Source organism: Gobio gobio (genome assembly GCF_949357685.1).
Source record: "Gobio gobio genome assembly, chromosome: 13".
NCBI classification, from domain to species: domain Eukaryota; kingdom Metazoa; phylum Chordata; class Actinopteri; order Cypriniformes; family Gobionidae; genus Gobio; species Gobio gobio.
This window is the reverse complement of record NC_137106.1, coordinates 33,331,263-33,356,098: the sequence shown is the minus strand read 5'-3', so window position 1 is coordinate 33,356,098 and position 24,836 is coordinate 33,331,263. Positions and strand designations below refer to the sequence as shown.

The 24,836-nt window shown below is 36.1% G+C and overlaps 1 protein-coding gene across 4 annotated transcripts in view; it reads right to left on the bottom strand.

Moving 5' to 3' along the window:
- Positions 1-22,474, bottom strand: part of daam1a (dishevelled associated activator of morphogenesis 1a) — a 76,867-nt gene extending 54,393 nt beyond the window's left edge. Inside the window, exons 1-2 of one of the 4 annotated variants that reach the window (XM_079833297.1) lie at positions 22,381-22,463; positions 17,077-17,178 (exon numbers count right to left, since the gene is read on the bottom strand). The gene's annotated coding sequence lies outside the window, so the exon portion shown is untranslated. Of the gene's footprint in view, positions 1-5,438; positions 5,799-10,864; positions 10,984-17,076; positions 17,179-22,380 lie in introns of those variants that run through there. The other 3 variants (XM_079833296.1, XM_079833295.1, XM_079833294.1) reach the window with 3 other exon arrangements.
- Positions 22,475-24,836: the final 2,362 nt, after the last annotated feature.

Here is a 24,836-nt window from a genome sequence, read left to right as displayed (position 1 = left end):
ATTAAACAACAGTACCAGTTATAATAATGAATTAAAAAAAAATCAATACAGTATATATATATATATATATATTAGGGATGCACCGAATATTCGGCCACCGAAAATTTTCGGCCGAAAATGCCCCAAAAGTGCATTTTCGGTTTTCGGCCGAAAGACTTTTATCACCGAAACAACATGGCCGAAATGTTGTGATGACGCAAACAGAAACCGCGACCTGCACGTGCTTGTCTGAAGCAACATGTCTGCGGTGTGGACGTATTTCAGTATATCTAAGAAACACCCACGTCTGCTCCATGCACACGAGAGCTCATGTTCTCGATTAGAAGAGGACCAGACTTTAACAGTGGGCATGTTTTAAGCGCGGAACACACTTCAATCTGGCGGCAGCGCGCGCGCGTGAACGCGATCATCTGTGAGCGCGATCGATCATCTCTTCCTTAAGAATAAACATGAATGAACATCTAAGGTGTGTTGAGGATACATTACAACTTATTGTCACGTATCATATGTGGTGTAATCGCTCAGTCAGTGTCTCAACGGCAGAAAGACCTCAATATAACTGCTGTAAACTAAACGGTCATGTAGCATCACATTTACCTCAGGCACCTCAGTGTCCTCAGCTGTTAGTTAAAGAAAAATCAACTCTTTCACTAAATATATGACCTATATTAGCCGTTATATTCATTATATTCTACTTAACCTGTTAATGATTCTTGATTATTTCATTTATGTTTAAATAAAATGACAGACACTGTGTTTAAATGATTCTATTTCAACAACGAATTGGATAAAAAACTATTTTATAATTAGATTTAGAAGTTATTGCAAAAACTGCCTTATGTGAAGTGTACATGTTTGTGTACTATGTTATTTGAGTGTTGATTATTAGACCTAAAAATACATAGCAAATGAATTTAGGCTAATAGTTTGGGCTCTGTTTTTAACCTTTAATATTAATGTGCAAGTAAGGGCTCCCTATATAGTTTACAGAAATATCTTCAATAAACTTTTAGTTATAATTTAATTAATTTAAGGACAGATACTTTTTTTTTTTCAGTAAACCAATAAAAATAAATAAAAAGCCATTTTTTAAAACTGCTGTACCGAAACTGTGCACTTGTTCTGAATGCACTTTCTTGTAGTAGTCCTACAGAGAAAATTTTTAAATGCACTAGACCTAAATGCACTTTGTTTTTATGAGAGAACATTTAATTTAAAAACCTTTCTGTAGGCCTGTACATTATTATTTAATGTACAAATGAGTGGGGTCAAGTTAAACATTTTAGTTTGAATTTTATTTTATACTGTGCATTGTTGCAATGTGCTAAATAAATATTGGCATAACTTGTAATTGATTTATTCTTTGAAACTTTAATATTAATGTATGCAATTGCAATGCCTTGATTTTAGTAAAGTTAGTACACAGTCATAGCCATAAATGCAATGGTACTAATAATTGGCATAATTTCTTTCGGTGTTTCGGTTTTCGGCTTTCGGCCTTGGTTTCCTCTTTTTCGGTTTTCGGTTTCGGCCAAAAATTTTCATTTCGGTGCATCCCTAATATATATATATATATATATATAAAATACAGTTATAGATATATACAAATACGAGTTCCACATTTAGTTTTTTTCCATGGCTTTTTCTGTTGCAAAACTGTTTTTAACATTATGCATGTCACACTTATGTAACAGTCATGTGTCCAGTCTATTCTGCTATCTGAGGTGAGCTGAAAATTAAAATCATTCAGTCATCACAAGCCGTTGCGATATGCATGCCATGTACAGTTGCAATATTTCAAAAATGTTGATATATCGTGTGTAGCCCTATCAGCAAGTATGTATTAAATTGTCTAAAAAGTGACAGTAAATACTTTTACATTATTATTAAAAATATTTTAAATAAAGAATCAGAGAATCCAAAAAAAAAAAAAAAAAGTATCACTGTTTCAACAAAAATATTAAGTAGCACAACTATTTCGTGAGCATCAAATCGACATAAAAAATTATTTCTAAAGGACCATGTGACACTGAAGACTGGAGTAATAATGCTGACAATTCACCTTTGACATCACAGGAATAAATTACATTTTAAAATACTGTATATTAGAATAGAAAAAAAATTAATTGCAGTAAAATACTTCACAATATTACGACACTAACATTTTAAACACTAGTGTTCTAATGCAGATCGATTGCAAAGATCAGAGTAAAGGCCTTCATAGATAGTCCTAAGATACTGTGCCTTTAAACCAAACCAACACTAACGCATACATCCCAGAGCAAGCATCACTCAAGCCCTGGCGCTCCATAATAGCATAATTGCACAGCAATTGTATGAACAGATGAGGCAGGATTTGGAGGTCCCATGATGTAGCCAGCCAGCAGTCATATCTCTTCCAGGATATGACCTAAAGAGCTTTTGCCCTGGGAAAGACAACAGCACTTCAACACCAGACCTCGCTGAATAATCAAATGAATGTGTGGCTGTTAGTCTGTCTGTCTTTCCTTATTTGCTCTGCGAAATTTTCTCTCCCCGCGCCATTTATTTTGTGCCCGTGTCATCTGCATGGAAAAAAATCCATCATCATCAGTGCTCTGATATCAAATGCAGTCATGAAACTAACACTAAACCAACAGCTCCGCAGGCTTGCGACATTGTCTGTAATTTTTCTGCCGCTCTCATTAAAAGCTAATCCATTACTCTAGAAGCCTTGATCAGTGGGGCTGCAGAAGAGCGGATGGGTTTCCATTTTAGAGTTTACATAATGGAGGTCAGCCAGTGCAGCTCTCAGGCCAGCCTAGGATCGACTAGAAAACAAACCCTGGCCTTTGGTCTCTCATCCAACAGTCACAAGCCAATTTTCCTAATGGCAAGTAACAATATTGATCCCTACTGAACTAATCAAAGCAATGTTAAGTCTGTTATTGGCATATGCAACCATGAGATTTATCTGTTGTTGTTGTGTAAGAAAACAAGGAGGAAAAAAACGAACAAACGAAAGGTCTTTGATTCACGACTATGTGTAACAGTGAATAATATTAAACATAAATGAAATAAAATTGGAAGCAAGATACAAATACACAAATGTAAAAAAAAAAAAAAATTCTACACTTATAAGTGTGCGTGTTTTTTATCTATACAAGTAAAAATATATATTCTATATAGATTTAAATAAACTTAATTTAAAATACGTATACATGCTTAATATAATACATTCATAAATTCAATTAATTAAATAAATATACAATTAAATTAAATATATTGCATGGACTTCCAAACAAATATATATCAATGCTAGAACTTCAAATGTATATATTTTGTATTTTAGGTTCTCATGTTTCCAGATTTTACTAGTTTTAACTGAGAAAATGCTAAGACCTTATCTATCCTATCTATGCATGCATACATTCATGAAAGATAATGTCCAAAAACAAGTCATGTCAAACACGCACACATGAACATTATCTATGTCCCTAGATAGTAAGGTTGTTGTGTGTACCGGATGCCTTTTTAAATCTCAATGGGACTATGTGTGTAATCAATAACATCAGGACAGTAGCAGAGGCGTCCCACAGGGGTCAAGGGCCGCACCCCTCAGGGATCTGAGCACTTAGACAAAACAAGAAGGGGCAACTAGAGAGGAAAGATGCAAAAATGCTGTCCATCGGACAGACGACGAGCAAAATAGTTTTCAAAATACAGACCCCTGACCCACATTAGCTTCATTCCACAGCCACATTTAAGCCTGATTCCCCAGGGTCAGACTCCTCCAGAGTCCAGAGAACCAGTATTATCCAGCACACGCAAACTGTCTGTTTTTGCCAGGCGTGTTTGTGATTCAGCAGGCCGCATTATATGGGCTAATCCCGTGGCTTCGATACCGGGGATTGCGGTCGAGCAGAGTATATAATGAGTTTCCCCAAGCTCAACTGTGATTGGACGAGCAAATACCAAATCGCACGTGCTGATACTGGTTATTAATTAATATACAGTAAGTGGGTCATCAACAAAAGCACAGTCCAAATGTCACAATGGTGAAAATCAACACAATGCAAAACGCTACAGAAAAGGACAAAAGGTACTATCGTACACTCTTAAAAATCTAAATTCACGTTGTTTTCACAGTGATGCCACAGAAGAACCATTTCGGGATCCCCAAATAACTATTTTATTCATCTAAAGAACACTTTTCCACTATAAAGAACCTTTTTGTGCCAATAATGAACCTTTATTTTTAAGAGTGTATTGTAGTAAACAATGAACCTTTATTTTTAAGAGTGTATTGTAGTGAACGTATACACACAAACACGCAGATATCCTCATCCAACAAAACCAGATCAGTACACAATGGACAAACACATTAAAAAAGACAGTAACATATTAGTTAAATAAATCTTCAACAGGCAGTTTCCGTGTAGTTGATTAAGTATGCATTATGTCACTTGGCACACCCACAGGAAAAATGCACACCAGTCTCATTCCATTCATAATAGGTCCGCAGTTGAGTCCACAACTTTATGGCTGCTTCACCTGAGTCATTTAGCTATGGGCACGGGACAAAAGCGACAAGCACACACACCAGTTCATCTGGGGCCGGTTGCAACAGCCATGTGTAAGTTACAACCTAGCCTAGTTTTGAGGTAAATTGACACGAAGTTACAACTTTCACACTACTGAGTATTTTTGCATTGCACCATTAAACTTAGTTGAAGCATAACTCAAGGTATAAATTAAACATTTACGGAAGCCTCCGATCAGGACTAAGACTTGGAATAAAACAGCATCAATAAGCTTTATTGAAAAAAGCTAAAAAGCATAAAGCTATTATCTTGCTTTACCCGAAAGACTACAATTCTTTACACATACTTTATATGCTGACATTTACACACACGTACATTTTAAGAGAGAGAACATTATGTGAATGGATTACTATTTGTTAACGGCTCACCAACACAAACCTGTCCTAAACAGGTGTGTGCTGTGTGCATCGGTCCGTGTAGTGCATGTCAAATAAAATCTAAATAAATGTTTATTGATTATTACTTATTCATTTCAAATGGTTTCTGGTCTTCTGCTCATGTTTTTGAAGGCTGCTATTGGATCATTGAAGGTAAACATACTTTACGGAGAGCTTACTAGCTACATTCTGCCTTAATAACAAATGGTGCAACCGAATAAAGTACTGAGTTAGTTGCAAACTAGCAACTAGTGTGGACTTTTACGTTCCAATTTAAGTAAGAAATTACAAATGGTTGGTGCAACCCTACCCTGGGGCCAAAGGGTAAGTATACATAAAGATTATCTATCTCCAGTGATCCATGTATCTTCACATGGCAACCCACACAACAAACTCTAACCGAGTTACACGAGCTGAGAAATACAAAAACAAACACATTCACATTCTGATTTCTCTAAATCAAAGACAGCATGCTCACCTCACAGAAAGGGACATCAAGAAAACATTGTCGCGTGAAATCCAGGCAGCGAGAGCTGTGTTGATCTCAGCCCTGAATGCTGCGGTGTGGGAAGCACGCAGACCACAACGGCTCATACATCTCTCATCATCAAATCACAGTCAGAGCTGGTCCTGAAATAGCTGATGAAACTCGCTCTACTCCACAAGATCAACACAAAAAGTACTCTTCGAAACAGCACAGCCTCAGGTTTAATTCTCCCCTGGATTTGCAGTATAAGCAGTCTGAATATTTTAATATCTGACTACAACTGTAAGCTTGAGCTCAGAGTCTGAATAAGTGCTCTGTCCACACAGTCAGACAGATGTTCCCGGTCTAACTGGGACCGCCCTCTTCCTCTATGCCACACCTCCTTTCTGCACTGTCCACTGGGAGAGCTGACAAGTGTAAAGTGAAAAAGAGATCTAAGATGTTACAGTGAACAAAAACAAGAACATGAATTATAGAGAACCAATTACTAGCCAGCATTGTGTTTGCTAGGCAACTAAAACTACTAAACTAAAACGGTTTAAGAAAACTCTAATAATGCAGAAATTTAAATATAAATAGGAAATTAAAAAAAATTCACAGCTAAAAAACTAAAATTATATTCTAAAATTATAAAGAGTACTAAAATAACACTGTAGCTAAGGCAACTGTCACGATTGCTGAACTGTTAATGTGACAGACATGAATAACACCTCAAATTAGCGCTGCACGATAATGGCAAAAACCATAATTGTCAATTATTCCCTTGAAATTGTAATTGTGATTATCACAATTTACATTGAATGATGTTTCGACTAGCTTTATACCATTGTTTCAACTTCACGCTAAATTTGCATGTGAAAATAAGTCAAAAAATGACATAAGTACACAACAAAATGACTAAAATTTAAATATAAAAATAAAAGCTAATTAAAAAAATACTATAAATAATAGTTTAAATCAGGGGTGTCCAAAGTCCGGCCTCCGGGCCAAATGCAGCCCGGGGATGAATTTCAAATGGCCCGCAACTTGTCTATTAAAACCAAGCGGCAACCTCCCTCAGATTCTCTTGAAACAAATACCGAAGTGACTTAAACTGCAATTCATAGACTGGCCGCTAGGGACACGCTCCAGAAGGGAGCAGAATCTCATTGAGCCCCATGTTAAAATGGCCAACTTTACAATAGAAAAAAACATGTTTACAGCCTGGTACAAATTGTGGTTTTGGTCTATACAGCTAATTTTGCCCTTCATCACAACTGTGAGGGGGTGAATTTTATTTATACTCATTCGTTTACATTATATAAAGCTTTAAAGTCCTGCATAATTAAGGGCGTGGCCACTTTGAGTGACAGGTGGATTGTTGTTTGTCTGCTGTCTGTTAGTCATCACTTCACCTCAGCTCTGCCCACGTCCCGCCTCTTTGCCCATTTTCTATTATTCGGGAGTGACGCACGATGACGCGCTGCCAAGATGGCAACGGCCAGCTCGACCCTACTTTACGCTTCAAAACTACTCTTCAGAATCCTATGGGTGACGTCACGGACACTACGTCCATATTTTTTTTACAGTCTATGATTAAAACATTATATGTGGACCGCCACGCATAATTTACAAATCGTGCAGTTTCACAATGTCAACACAGGTACTAGATTTTAGGCCAGGGAAACGTGGCAAAAACGGAACAAAACAGCACTATTTGTGCGCACTGCACAGCGCGCGACTCATGAGCATTTTTTTTTACAGTCTATGCTCACAAGCTCACGAATGTGTTTATTTGCCGAGTGTCTCGATCACGTTCGGTGCAGAGGTCTCTGGTAAGAGCTGCAAATCTCTCTGCGATTTCATTTAGATTAAAGCCAGTTGAAACAGCGCTGACTTAATCAACAACACTAACGTGCAAATCAGTAGAAACGTTAAGCCGATCTAATCAAAATACTTTTAACCAACAATTCACCAACATTTATCATGGATTTACTGCAGTAACCATGGTATTTTGTCAGAAATGTGGCTTTATTTTATTTATTTACTTCATTACATGTATTAAATGAGTAATGAAGGCCAAATTACAGACTATATTTTTGTCATAAACTTGCAGTTTTGTGCATTTGTAGTTATATTAAATGTAGACTAAATACCATAAATAAGTTATATTGCGCTTTGTTTGTGTCTGCTGGAATGCAAAAAAATGTCCAGTGTTAAAGAAATATTTTTAAATTGTAATTTTGTCATTTATTTTTCTATAAAAAAAGATTTTTTTAAACAAATTTTTACTATTTAATTTATGCAATGGTGAAAAAATTGGTAAAATAAATGGGAAAGAAAATTGAAAAACCGCGTTCGGTATTCAGCTTCGGCCTTCGGCCAAGTGTTTTATTATTATTCGGCTTTTTCGGCTTATTAATTTTCATTTCGGTGCATCCCTATCTAACGCAGTAATAATATTCAAATTTCATTATATGTATACGTACCTTTTCGGTACAGGGCTTTCGGTTCGGTGCACGCCTGTACCGAACGGTTTCCGAGTGCAATCTTAAACCGTTAACAGTCGGCTTGTTTTAAGCGCGGAACACACTTCAATCAGAGTTCCCACACAAACATATTACGTATTCAGTCCATTTTATCACAAAATTCAAACGATAAATGCCGTTTTGATGCTATGTGGTGACGTGCATCATCTGTGAAGGTGATCGATTCTCTTCCTAAAGAATAAACATGAATGACCATCTGAAGGTATGCTGAGGATACATTACAACTTACTGTCATGTATCATTTGTTTTGTAATCGCTAAATCAGTGTTTCAACGGCGGAAAGACGTCAATATAACTGCTTGTAAACTAAACATTGTCATGTAACGTTAGCATCACATTTAAGTTACCTCAGGCAGTCATTCAGTGTCCACAGAATTTTATTCACTAGAGAAATCAACTTTCACTAAATATATGCTCTATATTAGCCTATATATTCATTATATTCTACTTAACCTGTTGTCTTGAAGTTAAATAAACCTGTCATGAAAATGACAGCCACTGTGTATAAATGATTATATTTCAACAACGAATTGGAGAAAAAACTATTTTATAATTAGATTTAGAAGTTAATACAAAAACTGCCTTATGTAAAGTTTACATGTTTGCATACAATGTGTTATTTGATTGTTGATTATTATACCTAAAAATAAATAGCAACTGAATTTAGGCTAATAGTTTGGGCTCTGTTTTTAACCTTTAATATTAATGTGCAAGTAAGGGCTCCCTATATAGTTTACAGCAATATCTTCAATAAACTTTTAGTTATAATTTCATTAATTCAAGGACAGACACTTTTTTTCTTTTTCAGTAAACCAATGTTAAATAAAAATAAATAAAAAGCAATTTTGTAAAACTGCTGTACCGAACCGTGACTTCAAAACCGAGGTACGTACCGAACCGTCAGTTTTGTGTACCGTTACACCCCTAATATATATATATATATATATATATATATATATATATATATATATATATATATATATATATATATATATATATATATATATATATATATATATATATATATATATATATATATATATATATATATATATATTAGGGGTGTAACGGTACACAAAACTGACGGTTCGGTACGTACCTCGGTTTTGAAGTCACGGTTCGGTACAGCAGTTTTACAAAATTGCTTTTTATTTATTTTTATTTAACATTGGTTTACTGAAAAAGAAAAAAAGTGTCTGTCCTTGAATTAATGAAATTATAACTAAAAGTTTATTGAAGATATTGCTGTAAACTATATAGGGAGCCCTTACTTGCACATTAATATTAAAGGTTAACAACATATATATATATATATATATAAGAAAAGGAGCCGGCCCCCAGGTGTGTCCACAACATCAAATCTGGCCGCCTTTTAAAAAGGTTTGGACACCCCTGGTATAAATTATACTAAAATAACACTGTAGCTAAGGCAACTGTCACGATTGCTGAACTGTTAATGTGACAGACATGAATAACACCTGACTGAATGACTAGCTTTATACCATTGTTTGAAGCAACTGCACGCTATATTTTTATATGAAAATAAGCTGAAAACACTCTTCCTGAAAAGCTTTCATTGCTTTTCTATAGCATTTAGCCTCAAATGGCAACTCTACATTGGTTTTAAATAAAAAGAAACATAAAAATATGCATGGTATTATAATGTTATCCTAAAACTAAAATTAAAACAATGGACAAAAAAAACCTTAACATGTAGAAAGAAAAAAAACATCTTAATCATGCAGAAAAATGTAAGTTGACTATTTTTTTATAATACACCTTTAAACAATAATGTAATTGTGGCATCTGTAATTGTAATTATCATGATTCGATTAATTGTGCAGCTCTAACTCAAATCATGAGGTTTACTGGGGAGGAGGTATGTTATTATTTTTCTTAGCAATCAGATTTTCAAATAGCAGCCATAAAATGAGCAAAACAATATAATTAACATGAATATCTTAAAGACTCTTTTGACTCTGGCTAATAGACAACCACCTTAGAAACCTCAAAGCGACAAGTTTATCAGCAAGTTTTGCGTGAACAAGCGCCACACGTTTTCTTTGGAAAACATACAAATCTAGAACAGTTTAAACCCTTTATAAACATATCAAACTGATTTACACTGCCAACAATGTACTAATCCTCACAAATAAAGATGTTTTCATTACTAGCTTTCTCTACGTGCCTACAAATAAAGCCTGCTTTTGTTAAAATGGGTTCAGTGAAGATTGTAAACAAGTTAAAGCAGATTATTCATAATTCTGAATGCCTTCTGTCTATTAACTCCCGTCTACAAATCTTTAGCTTACAAATACAGCTGGAGAGGACGATTCAAAAGCTGAACAGCTGTCACAGAACATCTTTACTGCAGAAACGTTAGCCATTTTTTGGTTCTGTAGCAAAGCACTACCCAGCTTTCAGGCATTTCATACAAATCCTATCTGGTGGAATACATACTTCTGGAAATACTGTGTGCAAAGACTATGAATAAACCTTAAAACATGTTTCATTCAACATTGCACGGCATCTGCAACTCATTTTACATCCGTAATGGCATTTTTTGAGTTAAGCTGGATTGATTACATTGTGAAAAGTAGGCGTTCAATACCAGACCTGGATGAGAATTTGCTGTCGATATTGGTTGTTGACATTGTCTAACACTGCAGTTATTGGTTAACATTGACCAGCTAAAAAGGAAAGTTGTTTCAGAGACTGAACAAGTTATTACATTTTGTTAAAAGGTTATGAAGACAAAAAAAAATATTTGGAATAATGTGCACTGATGTAATCATGCACAACAAGACCAGGAGTCAACAAGGTTTTCATTTCATGTTGACTTAAATAAGTGTTGTCTGACGCTCAGACAGCAGACATCTGATCACATACCTTATCAAAAACACTGATTGATTCTTCAGTTAGCATCAGCCCATATCACTCCAGCGACTGATTAAATCACTCATTCACGTCACTCCATTGATCTCCATCAACCAGTCAGCTGTGCTCTTGTACATGGAGTACACACAAAAACATGTACAACGTGTTTAGTTGCCTTACTTGAGCAATCTGCTTCAGATATGAAACGCCATTATTTTCCCAGAATACCACTTGGAAGCAATAATGAAAGCCTTGGTTTCCAAGTGCAGATCAAATTTCCTGTGTTTAAAGGACACAAACCAGAGTACATCTGGCTCTTTCCTATTCTGTGCTGAGCACAGGTCACAGAGATCAGGTTAGGGTCATCGTCAGGAAGTGTAGGTACTGCTAATGGGCATTTATGTCTGTCAACAGCAATTATTGATCATGAACTTCGCTCCTTTGCATCAGTGGAGTGGACAGACATTCACTGCATCAGCACCATTTGAGATCAGAGTCTATGCCAACTTTGTTAGCATGATGAACATGTTTTAATAGAATATCTAAGTGCAATATCTTGGTTATGTATTGGAATATTCATCCTAGCTACAACTGCATTTCCTTGCGGAAACAGCTTGCTTGCAGTTGTTAAAGTTTTGGGTAAGTTCAGGTGCTTTGGTTGAAATCATGCCACGGAGACATCTTGTTTTCTGTCAGTTGTGCACGAGAATCAACACATTATGGTTTTGTGCCTTTGCAGTTTAGATGACATTCAGTGTGCAGATAAACGTAAGAGAGACCAATTGCAATTCAGAAAGCAATATTACAATGACATTGTTGTGTGTAACATTTTGATTAAAAAATATTCTAACAATAAAAGATTTTAAAGGCGGCATGAAATCAAATTTTACAATTTGTATTTTTATATTAATATTGTAGTGTTTACTATAACTGATTTATCTGTTCACTTCATTATTTTTAAAAAATTCATTTACCCATATAATCTTTAATCAAATATGTTAACTTTCCCTCCCCCATGAAACGACCTATCTTCTCCCCCGGTCATGTGCTATGGCGCGAGGGCGGGGTTATCGCCCCGTCTCGTTTCTGCACCTCCTCTCAGAAACCTGTCACTGATCGTGGTTAGGTGCATTTTTCTAGGTATACACAATACCTTCTTCAAGAAGGACTTGAGGCAAAAAGAGAGAAATATATGAGAAATAAAAGCTTTTTTTAATGTAAAAATTACTCAATATAGTCGGACGAACAGCTTATCGTGACGACTCGCACTGAGGAATGCAGCGTCGCGCCCCCCTTATAAGGGAGAGCTGAGAAAAAAGCTTTACAGAAATAAAGCCATAAAAGGCTTAAAATAAGTAAAATCTGTAGCATAAACCAGCGAAAAGTGAGGAAATATGCTCAGTAACATTATGTAGAAAAGATTTAGAAAGAAAATACATTTATTTAAGAGATAGATTGAGTTTTTCTCCACAACTGAGTGCAAACTTCAAATCTGCCTCCATTTTGTTAGCAACGCCCAACTTCCAACGATCCAATCAATTCCCGAAGGACGAAATCAAGCCTCGCCCTACATTTTTTCTAATTTCAGAAGCCGTTCCACTCGGATATACGTCACAATAAGGAGAAAAAGACGATCTCAACTTCCGTTTCATGCCGACTTTAAGTCTAAATAAATCAGGTGGTTAAATAAATACTTAATACTTATTTATTTTTAATTTATAAAAAAAACACAAGTCTAAAAATGTTTACCAACAAAAGCTGATAATGATAAAAAAAAAATTTTTTTTAAATCAGCTCATTTAAAAAACAAACTGATTTTACAAATTAGAAATTGCCAGGTTTTATAAAGCCCTTGCAAGCACTATGATTTCATTATATTTTTATTGCCATCCATATCTGCAATCAAATCTTTTTTTATGGCAAAAAAATAAAAAGATAAAAATTAAATTAAATTAAATAAAAAAGAAATTAAATAAATAAATAAATAAATAAATGCAAAAAATGCATTCATGTATAATGAAGTACATTACATTATTAGAAATTGCCAGGTTTTATAAAGGCCTTGCAAGCGCTGTGATTTCATTATATTTTTGTATTGCCATCGATATCTGCATCAAATCTTAATCTTAAATAAAATAAAATAAAATAAAATAAAATAAAATAAAATAAAATAAAATAAAATAAAATAAAATAAAATAAAATAAAATAAAATAAAATAAAATAAAATAAAATAAAATAAAAAAATAAAAATTAATAATAATAAATAAAATAAAATTATAAATAAAAACAATAATAAAAATAAATAATAATAATGATAATGATAATAATAATAATAATAATAATAATAATAATAATAATAATAATAATAATAATAATAATAATAATAAATAAAATAAGATTAAAATAATGAATAAAAATAATAATAATAAATAAAAATAATAATAAAAAATAAAAATAATAATAATAAAATAAATAAATAAAATAAAATAATAAATAAAATAATAAATAAAATAAGATAAAATAATAAATAAAAAAATAAAAATAATAAATAAAATAAAATAAAATCATAAAATAAAATAAAATAGACTGCTTCCATGAGGTGCAAAAAGGCATTCATGTTTAATGAAGTTCATTACTTTTGCACTTTCAGTCACTGATGACTAAATTAAAATCACTTTAAAATCTGTTATTGTGTAGATCTCACATTGATAAAAAAGACTTGGTTGACATCTTTCTTCAAAAGGCAATTGGCAGGGGACTTCAGTCGCTTACCGCCTACATTACAGCAACAGCCTTTAATTACGCCTCAACATATCTGAACACCCGCACTGTGAAACGAGGACACTATTTCAATCATTTCACTTTCTTTCTTCAATCAGTGCAGCACAAAATGCAAAGCATTTAATCAGATTCAAACGCAAGAATGACAGAAAGAACCCAATCTAATTCTTCAGGTTGTAAGGCGTGTCTTGAGTAAACATTCAGATTCTGAACATACAGCCATACCCTCTCTGAGGGATTTCTCACACCCTTAGACTGTCAGGTAAAGAGACTGGTGTGGGAAGTGGGTGTGCCTGCCCTGGTGACAGGATGTGCATCATGTAGACCCATGGGCCTATGGGAAAGTGTTTATAGTATGACAACACACTATCTGCGGAGGGCTATTCCACCACCCACCACTGACCTTCACCCAGGATATCCCAGAACAATCTGTTCTTTTCAAAATACTATAGCAAAATGAAGTAATAGAAACTTTCCCTTTGGCCAAAAACCTCCTACGACGGAATGGATAAAAGCCTGGCTCTAATAAATCAGAACTGGATGCACGTATGAAAAAAGTATGAAAGTTACAAAAGGCCAGCAGAAATCACTCATTTTATTTACACAAGAGTCATATCAACACACCCACTCATTACACAGCAAAAAAGCCTCTTTTGTGGCCATAAAAGAAGGGATATCCTGTTTCTTCAAGTCACTGTCCAAACAAAGTCAAATTCTAATAGGAAATGTGCCAGAAAGATCTTGAAAACGCAGCAGCCAGTCCAAATCGGGGGACAGTGTCCTGTCCTCTTTATTTGATACGAAACAAATCTAATCCACGGCAGTTCAAAACAATCTGTTCGAATAAATCCCACCCTTTTTTACATTAAAAGTCTATGTCTAATGTTCAATATAGTCAATGTTTTGGGTTCGGATGTTTGTTTTTTTCCATTAAAGGTGTGTCACACATAGGCGGATGAATTCAAGGTGTGACAACTGAGAGCCTCGCCCTTAAGAAACAACCTGTAATTGAATTGCACTTAAACATATAGCTGCATGTGACAGCCAGTGTTGACAAGCACCATTTAACCATCAAGTCTGACAGCTAGTGGTAGCTAACATGGAAATAATTAAGTCCGAGACATGACCTAGCATTCCCTAACCCTACCGCAACTATTATCGGCCTCATTAAATATAGCAGAAAGTGAATAAATACTTCGTTTTTTCAGAAATAGTTCTGGCAAGACTGGTGGCACAAACAGTGTTGCTTTTGTCCGTAGTCTAAGGGATGAAGCTGAGAGCTCTGTGGCCTTTCTTCCACGCCGCAGGATAAATGTAGTCAGTTTTCCCCACCATTATTGCTCTAATGTGCACCCTAAGGGCTTCTAGTCTTTGCCAAACCAGAAGAAGCATACTGGTTCACCCTGGTAACAAAAAGGGCAATAAAATTCCCCCCGAGAATCACATTGCCACTGGCTACTGTTTGGAAACACCCTACCGCATGTGCCGGCACCAATCCAGAGCCAATTAGAGACCTTCAGACTTGATTGCATTTTCAGCCTCAGCGGTCTTGTTGGGAACTTGCATTTCCACTTAAGTTAAACCCACACTTGCACACATTTCATGGCCCACTGAAATGTTTAGTTAACGCTGGCAGGTCGCAGGCATTCCCTTCTGCAATGCTAGCTAGCGCCCTCAGCTCTTGAATACAATGACTTCCAAAACATCTTTGTTTCAATCCCCAAGAGTATTAATTGTCGGCCTGTCTTCCTGGTGCAAGTGGAGTTCAAGGCTACGCAGTTTCTGCTGCTGCTGCTTTTCGTAAATGACTTGAACCTCTGATGTGGATTCAATGGACAATGGCGGCTGGCCACCACCTTCTCCATCTGGTGAATCCATCACTAAAAACCCACTCAATGTAGAAGCAGCCTTCCCATGTGTCACTGAGGACAAGGGGTTTCAAGCTGGAGGGGGGAAAAAAGTGCAAAAACCCCCCAAAAAACTCCCTTTCGGCTTCTACAACGGATGAAAAAAAAAAGAAAGGAAAAAAAAAAGATAAAATAAACAAATTAAAATAAAAGAAAACTGTATCAATGGGCCTTTATTAGGGGTGAGGGGAAAATTTGATTCTTAGATGCATCGCGATTGGGACATGGACGATTCTGAATCGATTCACAAATGTCAAAAAAATCGATTTTCTAAACGTTGATAACGTCATGTTGACGGAACGCAAAAGGCGTAACTCTAAAGACCGGTACCCTCTGCATTAAAAGCTAGCGTATGGAAGCACTTGGAAAATGACCTGGACAAGAGCCACACTATATGCAAGTTGTATCAAAAAAATCTAAACACGACAAACACGAGAAACCATATTACACGTTTCCAACTCCGTTTGTACCGATAACGTTAGTTGCTTCCAACCAGAGGACCACAAACTCTATCGCAAATTTGATGGTCAAGGATTTGCGTCCTTATTCTCTGTAGATTTTAATTTAGTGTTCAGATGTTCATTTCATAATAGCTGTTTTCGATTGTGATATACAGCAAAAATTTGAAATTTAGCTTTAAGTCATAAGTCTCATTATTTATTTGTGTATAAGAGCAGCTGTATGTTAGTTATTCAGAATATGCCCGAGTCCACAAGCATTACTTTTGCATGAGAGCTGCTGGTACAGAATTCAATTTTTTAGTATAAAAGCTGTGATTTTGGTACAGGAAAATGTTTATTTTATTGTCTGAAGGATTATATTGCTCATTGCACATAAGAGGAGGTTATTACTAGAGGTCGACCGATTCATCGGTTTTGCCGAGTTGATTGGTGGAACGATCGGTTATCGGCAAAAATCCTCACCGATAGTTTTCCCGTGTTGTACTTTGCTTTAAAATTACCAAGTGAGAAAAAAAAATCTGTTTAGAAAAAAAGATGCATCGATAATTGTTTTATCATTGCAGCCCTCTGAATCGTAAACGAATCGAATCGCGAGGTGCCTAAAGATTCCCACCCCTAGCCTTTATACATAAAGCTGCATATTTTAGGAGGTCCCTCTCAAGGGGATCATCAAATTTAAGTGTTTGTGGCATCAATAAAGTTTGAAAACCCCCGGCTGAGGATAAAAATCAATGTTAAATGACTACTAATTGGTTACCAGGGCTAATTGCTTTGAATGTTTTCATGGCTTAGATTGTATAAAATAATAGAATCTATAGCAGGCCATGAAATCACATACAGTATATGTTCCACACCTGTCCCGTGTAAACATTAGCTCAACATTTTTAACTCATTTGGAAATGTCTTTGGATTTTGTTTATCTAAACTGGCACCTTTCCACCCATCATCAAGCTTAAAGTCTAGATACTGTATCTGGGTATACTTCTACAGCAAGAAATCTTCATGAATACCAGTCAAACACAAAAGCACTGTTAAAGTAGAATGGTATTAGCTAAGAGGAGTCAAAGAAGCAAACCTTTAGTTGATCTCCATTAAGGAATGCCACTTGGGCTCTTGCGTCAGTTGTATGTTGCAATAGGATGCCATGGGCTGTGGCAATGATGGATAACGCAGGAACCTGTAGAAAGGACAGATCAGCTCAAAGGTATTTGGGTCCCCTGCCCAAGCTGAGAGCCTCCTACCTTGGGTGGTTAGAGGTGCAATGCTTTTTGGAGCACTGGGGTGCCAAGCAAGACCGTAATATGAATAACATGAGATCAGAGCATTGTCCGAGCTTTATCCAGGAGAGAATGGCAAATTTAAACAGCTACACTGGGCTTTTGTTCCACTACACTGGACAGAGCTGGGATAGGCCTCCGAGAACACCTCCTTTATCCGAGGCACACAAACCCTGAGGCACATCAACATCCACACACACACACTCACAAGACTCCTTCAGCAGGCTTATGCAGTGCAGTGCAGTGCAGTGCAGTACAGTACAATTTAAATACAACCTGATGAAGAAAAGGCTGGCACCAGTACTAGAAGACAAGCATGTTAAAAACGGATCTGAAAAGAAATTGAAAGGTAGTACCTCTTGCGCTCGATTGAGTTTAATGCGGTTCAAGGTTTTACACCATTGCTTTTTTTAATCCTACTTTTGACAAAACCTGTATAAGACGTCACACAGGTGAAGCAGATCTGGCTCACATGTTCTGGACGTGCCCTAGTCTCAGCCTCAGACGTCACGCCCACGGACCGTTGGCTGAACATCTGATGCATATGGCACACTTATCTGGAAACACTTCAGGAATTTCGAAGTCGTCAACTGATTGGTTGAATTCTACAACAGGATGTCCAGGAGACGTGTGTGTCACGGTTCGCCCGGTAACAAATGCTGCGATGCCAAACTCCCTCGTGGAAGAATGCCAACTGTGACAAATGAGCGCTAAATGGATCAACCAAACGGTGGATTTTCAAAAGTATGTGAAGTGCGCTGCTCACAAGACACGGAACAAAACAACTGTGATTGGTTGTATTACATGACTCTACTGCGATAGTCCAAACTTTCTGCTGTCAGTCTGAAGGTCTGGCTATGCCCCACACTTACTGTTTACTGGTCAACCATATTCAATACACTTTCTAAAGTGTGTGAAGAGCTGAATTTGCTATATTTGCTGCTCCCCGTAATGAATCAAATCTGACTCAAAGGCAACTAAACATTATTGCCTTTGCATCCTTATTGGCTCGCAGACGGGATTTTATTAGGTTGGAAATCTACAAACCCGCCTAAAGCATCGCAATGGCTTCATGATTTGATGTTATTCCTGCACTTGGAAAAGATTAAATATTAAATTAGAGATTCTCATACATTTTATTATGTCTTGCAACCCTAATCATCAAATTTCTCTACCATAAATGTTGTTCCTGGGGAGTAATGGGACTTACATTGTTATTGTAACCTTTTCTTTTACACACACCTCTCTATATGGTAGTCTCATTTCGTTTGATGCTTAGGTACCTGTACATACAGTGGCATGAAAAAGTATGTGAACCGCTTGCAGAATCTGTGAAAATGGGAATAATTTTAACTAAATAAGAGGGATCATACAAAATGCATGTTATTTTTTATTTAGTACTGTCCTGAATAAGATATTTTACATACATTTTTTTTACATATAGTCCACAAGACAAAAAAAAAAGCTGAATTTATTAAAATAACCCTGATAAAAAGTTTCTGAACCATTGATTCTCAGTGCTGTGTGTCGTTCCCTGGATGATCCACGGCTGTTTTTTTGTTTTGTGATGGTTGTTCATGAGTCCCTTGTTTGTCCTGAGCAGTTAAACTGCCCAACGTTCTTCAGAAAAATCCTCCAGGTCCTGCACATTCTTCAGTTTTCCAGCCTCTTTTTCGTATTTGAACCCTCTCCAGCAATGACTGTATGATTTTAAGATCCATCTTTTCACACTGAGGACAATTGAGGGACTCAAACACAGCTATTAAAAAAAGTTCAAACATCCACTGATGCTCCGGAAGGAAACACGATGCATTAAGAGCCGGGGGGCGAAAACTTTTGAACAGGATGAAGATGTCCAAATTTTTCTTATTTTGTTTAAATATAATTTTTTTAGTACTGCCCTTCAGAAGCAACAGAAGATAACTTGCATGTTTCCCAGAAGACAAATTAAGTACAATTTACCTAGATTTTCAAATTCAATAGGTTTTCACCCCCCGGCTCTTAATGCATCGTGTTTCCTTCTGGAATCAGTGAATGTTTTAACTTTTTTAATAGCTGTGTTTGAGTCCCTCAATTGTCCTCAGTGGGAAAAGATGGATCTTAAAATCATACAGTCCCTGCTGGAGAGGGTTCAAATATGAAAAAGAGGCTGGAAAACTGAAGAATGTGCAGGACCTGGAGGATTTTTCTGAAGAACGTTGGGCAGTTTAACTGCTCAGGATTAATTAATTAAAATATTGTAATTATTGTATTGTAAAAAATTGTAATAGACCCTTTTCACAGACTGTGATGACACGTTTTAACGGTCATCATTATCGTAAATCCTGCAAAGTGTTTTGTATTTTCATTTTTTTTTATTTTATGCATGTACATTTATAGCACTAATACTTTGTATTATATTACTTTTTGCATCAAATTACAAAAAACAAGTTACCGCTGCTGTGAAGGTGTTTCTAATACAGCGTCTATGGGAGTGACGGTAAAAATTTACATCTTTCTCTCTTTTTACTGCCGTTATCAATCTCACTCTATATTTTCCCTCTTTTTGAAAGTTGTGAAATCACTATTTTAGAGTTTTCTTTTGTTATTTGAGCAAATGGGGACACAAAAAAAATATATTTAATGTATACTCTCATTCAACGCTATAAAAGTTAGCCCAACTAGCCCGCAAATGTGAAAAGGGTCTAAAAAAAGACATTATATTTTATTAATGAGAAAAATATTTTCAAAGAATGATCCTAAAAATAAGATATATTTTCTCTAAATAAAATACCTTTTTCTTTTGATTTGGAGGGGAATTATGACCCAGACATGCTCTAGACAGGTTTATCTTTCTATCTTTTAAAGTTATCTACTGTACAGTAGATGTGACAAACTAAGAATGTCAAAACAATAAAGGTGTACAGCATAGTACTTTAGGCAAACAAGAGACATCCCTCACAGTGCTTTAAAGACATCTCTGTTGCCATGGATACAGCAGAGGGGTTGTCATCATGGATTGAGGGTTTTGGCTGTCTTTAAACTTGAAACTACATTACAATTTTTTACAAAATCTTATCAAAGAAACGTGAGAATGTGATTATCAGATCAGAAAATCCAAACCGACTTGTCCTCTAACTTTCAATTCAGTCTGCACAGCAAAAGTAAACCAGTTTCAAATCCCACAAAAGCCCACATATTACACATTTTTCTATTTACGACATATTTCATCATACATTACGTATTCAAGAGACGCAGAAACGACACATAACACTTAAAACCTAAAAAAAGCACTTAACCAGATTAGCTCAGAGGCAGAGCCCATGGGAGGGTGGAGACTTTCGTCTGGTATCGGTTGCACATGTGAAAGAAATCCCGGTATCATGTCTTGGCACTATTTTGACATTCTCTAGCCCTGAGACAGTGGAGATGTGTCAATGTGACCCCACCTCAGTAATTAAAGACATCTCCCACACGTCTAATGTCAGCATCTCTACCAGCCTCCCCAATTAAGCAAAACAAACTCTCGTTGCTGTGCACGACCATGTACAAGCACACACACACACACCCTTCACATAAACCATCAACCCTCTCCCAAAAAAAAACTGCAGGCAGTGCTGGGACTGCAGGCAGGAATTCTGGGCCCTGCTGGAGGGATTTGGCTTATCGCCCAGCATGTTAAGCACTAGAGGTGTGACTAAACGAGAGACGCTGAACACTGCACGGTGCAACAAATTAATAAGGTCAGACGGTCCTGGATGAGCAGTCACGGATATAAAGGAATGTGGCAATGATTTTTCGATGTGAACGAACCTGCATTACATCCATGAGCGAGCAGCAATTTCGGTCGCATCAGACTCTTTGCTTTAATGCTTACATTGTCACTGCAAGTCTGTGCTTGCGAGCTTGATCACAGAAGAACGCTATAACTGCTTGTTATTGCAATAATTTAAAATGCTGAGGTGGATCGCGTGCAGACGTAATTGTACCACTTTGTCTAAAATTAACGACAAAGGAGAAAATAATATCACAAGAAAACAGACCACACACACACAGTCTATCAGTCCAATATCTTTTTGGTGAAGCTGCTGCATGTAATGCCAAAGACCCTGAAATTGCTTTGATAAGCAGTTTTTGCCAGATTTACATATCGATCCTTTTGAAAAAGGAAGTTTGTGAAGGACATATATTGAAGGACTGTGGCAGGACGAATCAGGAAGGGATGTGATCAATATTTTGGAAATATATGCATGCTTATATCTATTATGAATGTTGATTTTGTCAAAGCACACAAACATAACCTCAAATCTAACAGACTAAATGCCACAAAAAAAAGTGTTCATGGATCGGATATTATTACAAAGAATAGCCTCAGTTTTGCCCTCAGTTATACAAGTCACAACAACCACACGCTTATTACAGGAAAAACTACAACAAATACTAAAATACTAAAAAAAAAAACAATGCATACTCCGTCCAGACCACAAGTATAGCCTACTAACAATCACTAACACTTCTGCCATGTTGTGAATGAACAATATCTTTCTCCTAATATTTTATCTGTGGGTTTTTCTTTGTAAAACATTTCATTATCAAAACACAACTCACAAACATTTCTACTCCAGTGCACGAAGGTAGATTTCCATTTGCTTAATCATTAACTTTCCTTTGTCCTTTATGAAAAGAAGCAACAACAAAAAAGTAGCTGGCAAAACAGTGACAACTACTGTCTCAATTAAACTGAAGTAAATCTGGCGTGTAAAGAAGTTTTAAATGGCAACATTGAATCAAACTGTCATGAGTTAGAGAGACACACAACGTAGCCTATAAAGTGCAGTTTATAAAGTGAACTACATTAAAGTTGTTTAAAAGCCTAATTACAAGCAGGCAGCGTTTGAATGAGACCTAAAGTATTGAAACGGGAAACAAATGTGTTTCATTTGTTTTATAAATCAGACGACAGTCATTCGTCCATTGAACCGCCGATTTAGCATGTATCTCTATGTCCCACCCTTTAAAGACAAATCACTTTAAAAAGAAGTCCAAAGTCGGCTTCGTTTATCCTCTTTGTTTGTTTTGTCTCGTGTAGCTGTCAGTTTTGACGTCTGAGATTGAGAACTTACCTTGTAAACAGTCCCATCCTCCCCGCGAACGCTCTGAGCTCGTGCGCTGCGCTCTCTCATTCCCCTGTGCAACAATACAGCGCGACCGACAGGCGGCTGACGTCATCCCATTTAGGTTTGGGATTGACAATTAATACGCATGCGCAACCGTGAGGGGCGCGTGTTCACATGGGAAATGTAGTAGACCTACTATGTCTTAAAAAGATCCCAAGGCGTGGATTTTTTTTATTATTTTATAATGTTTCCTGAGGTGTACTTATATTGTTAGTATGCTTTTTACATCATAAACTGTCATAATTTAGAAATAAAAGCCATTTTTCTATTCTTGCGAGCGAAAGCGCCAAAAGCAGTGGACATTTAAACCACATGCATTGCTCATAAATAAATAAAAGTAGATGCTTGTAAGCCTGTAGATTCATATACTAGGCCTATTAATAAAATGCAATTAAATGTTACACCAAGTTATTTTTTTATTGTATATGAACTATAATGTTATCATTTTTCTAACATTTTTTAAAAGTACATCTCAAAGACAATTTGAATAGGCCTGCATCTTATTTTGCTATTTGAAATGTTGAATTAATGATCAATGAATAACATAATTATTCTGGGCTTATTTGGTTTTTTTTTTTTTTATGTGAGTGCCAAAACGAATCCCTGTGTTGTCACAAAGCTTTCTTTTCCATTCTGTAACACTGAATCACTACAACAATTTCTGTTATAATAGATTATAATAGATAATAAAACCTTTCATTTGTGGAAATCTTGCCAAATTTAGTTTAAAGGACCACTAACGTGAGCACTAGCAAGTAAACCTTACATTTTAGACAAATTTACCAGGGCTGGAAAAATATACTCCGGTGTTATTTGTTTATTCATTCATTCATTCATTTTAGTTCTGTACATTCTTGAAAAATCATACCAAAAAGATTTATTACTTACTTATAAAAAGTATTTTTAGTAAGATGTAAATTCAGATGCAATGTTCAGAAGCATGGCAATATGTAAATGAGTCAATATGTAAAGATCATAACACATAAAATATTTTTTTTTTTACTTTTTTCATGAACTAGAGAATGAAAAACCAATTGAACACTGATGTCCCATTAACAGATTTCCCCCAAATACTTCTGTATACAGTAAGTCACGTGATGTTTAATGTGACACTCATTCCACTTAAAAGCAACTGAAAGAAGAGATCCATAGGATTTATTTAGGCAAAAGCAGGCCACAGACAGACTTACACAGGATTATGGGAATGATTGAACATGGTGGGCTGTCTGGTGGAATTACAAACATGGCAGCAGCTGGTGATAGAGATTGGGCCATGGGGCTACACTATAACCCATGATCAAATTTTAATTCTCAAAACTACTGCCTGTTCTAATTTATTTCAAGGAATTAATGTAAGTCAAAATTAATGTTAGACTTCTGTAACACTGACATAATACACAGCATGATATGTTATTGTATTCTATAATTTTTTTTATAATGTTAAATGTGTTGGGGCAAATACTGCAATAACATAACTTGCTAATAGTAATTAAATGAACTTGTCAAAAGGGTTTTTCACACTGCGCTTATTGTGATTTTTAATACCAGGTTGAGTAATTTAAAGGTAGGGTAGGCAATTTTCGGAGTGGCTTGCAATAGCAAGCTAGCTTTGAAATCATGAGATCCCACCCTCCCTTCAAAGTCTCCAAAGCCACGCCTCCTTCAAAACACCAGAACGCACAGCAGACTTTGCAAAGGGTCATGAAAGAGACAAGAGACGAGTGTAAACTACCTTGTTTCTCAAAGCATATAAAATGAATGAACATAAACAACTTAAAGAGCACTGACCTGTACCATCTGACTGCTGTAGATTAATTTCAGTTGCCATTGAAACGCATACATTTGAGTCATGAACCGCTCAGGGTCACATCACGAGTTTCCATCTCTTACAAATCATGGTATGGTGTGAGCCAGGGGCGCAACTACCCAGTGCCAGAGGGGTATCCAGCAACAATTTTGGCAAGAAAAAGAAACGAAAAGAAAGAAAACAATCTGAATTTTTATAACGATTCCAAGTAGGAACTACAAGGTTCTTGATGCCCAATACTAGTAACAATGTTGCTACCAAACATTCTAGAGCGCTCTTTAGTTCCTACTAAATTGTAACATGGCGTGCCTTTTCACTTGCCCATTTTTCTAGTATTGATGGTCATTGCAAAAACCAGGCACGTGCAGAGGGGGGGGCTTTGGGTGCTCGAGCCCCTGCCCTTTTTCAAAATGAATGAAAAGTGCCCCTCTCAGACAAATATCAATGATAATATCGTGGTCAATAAAACTAAATAAATGTGATTATTATAACATGACATTGATGACAATGTATACAATAGTAACGAACGGCTCAAAAGTCGGACAATTTCTGTTGAGGCGTTGCCATAACGCGTTGCTATGGGTTGCGTGCGTTT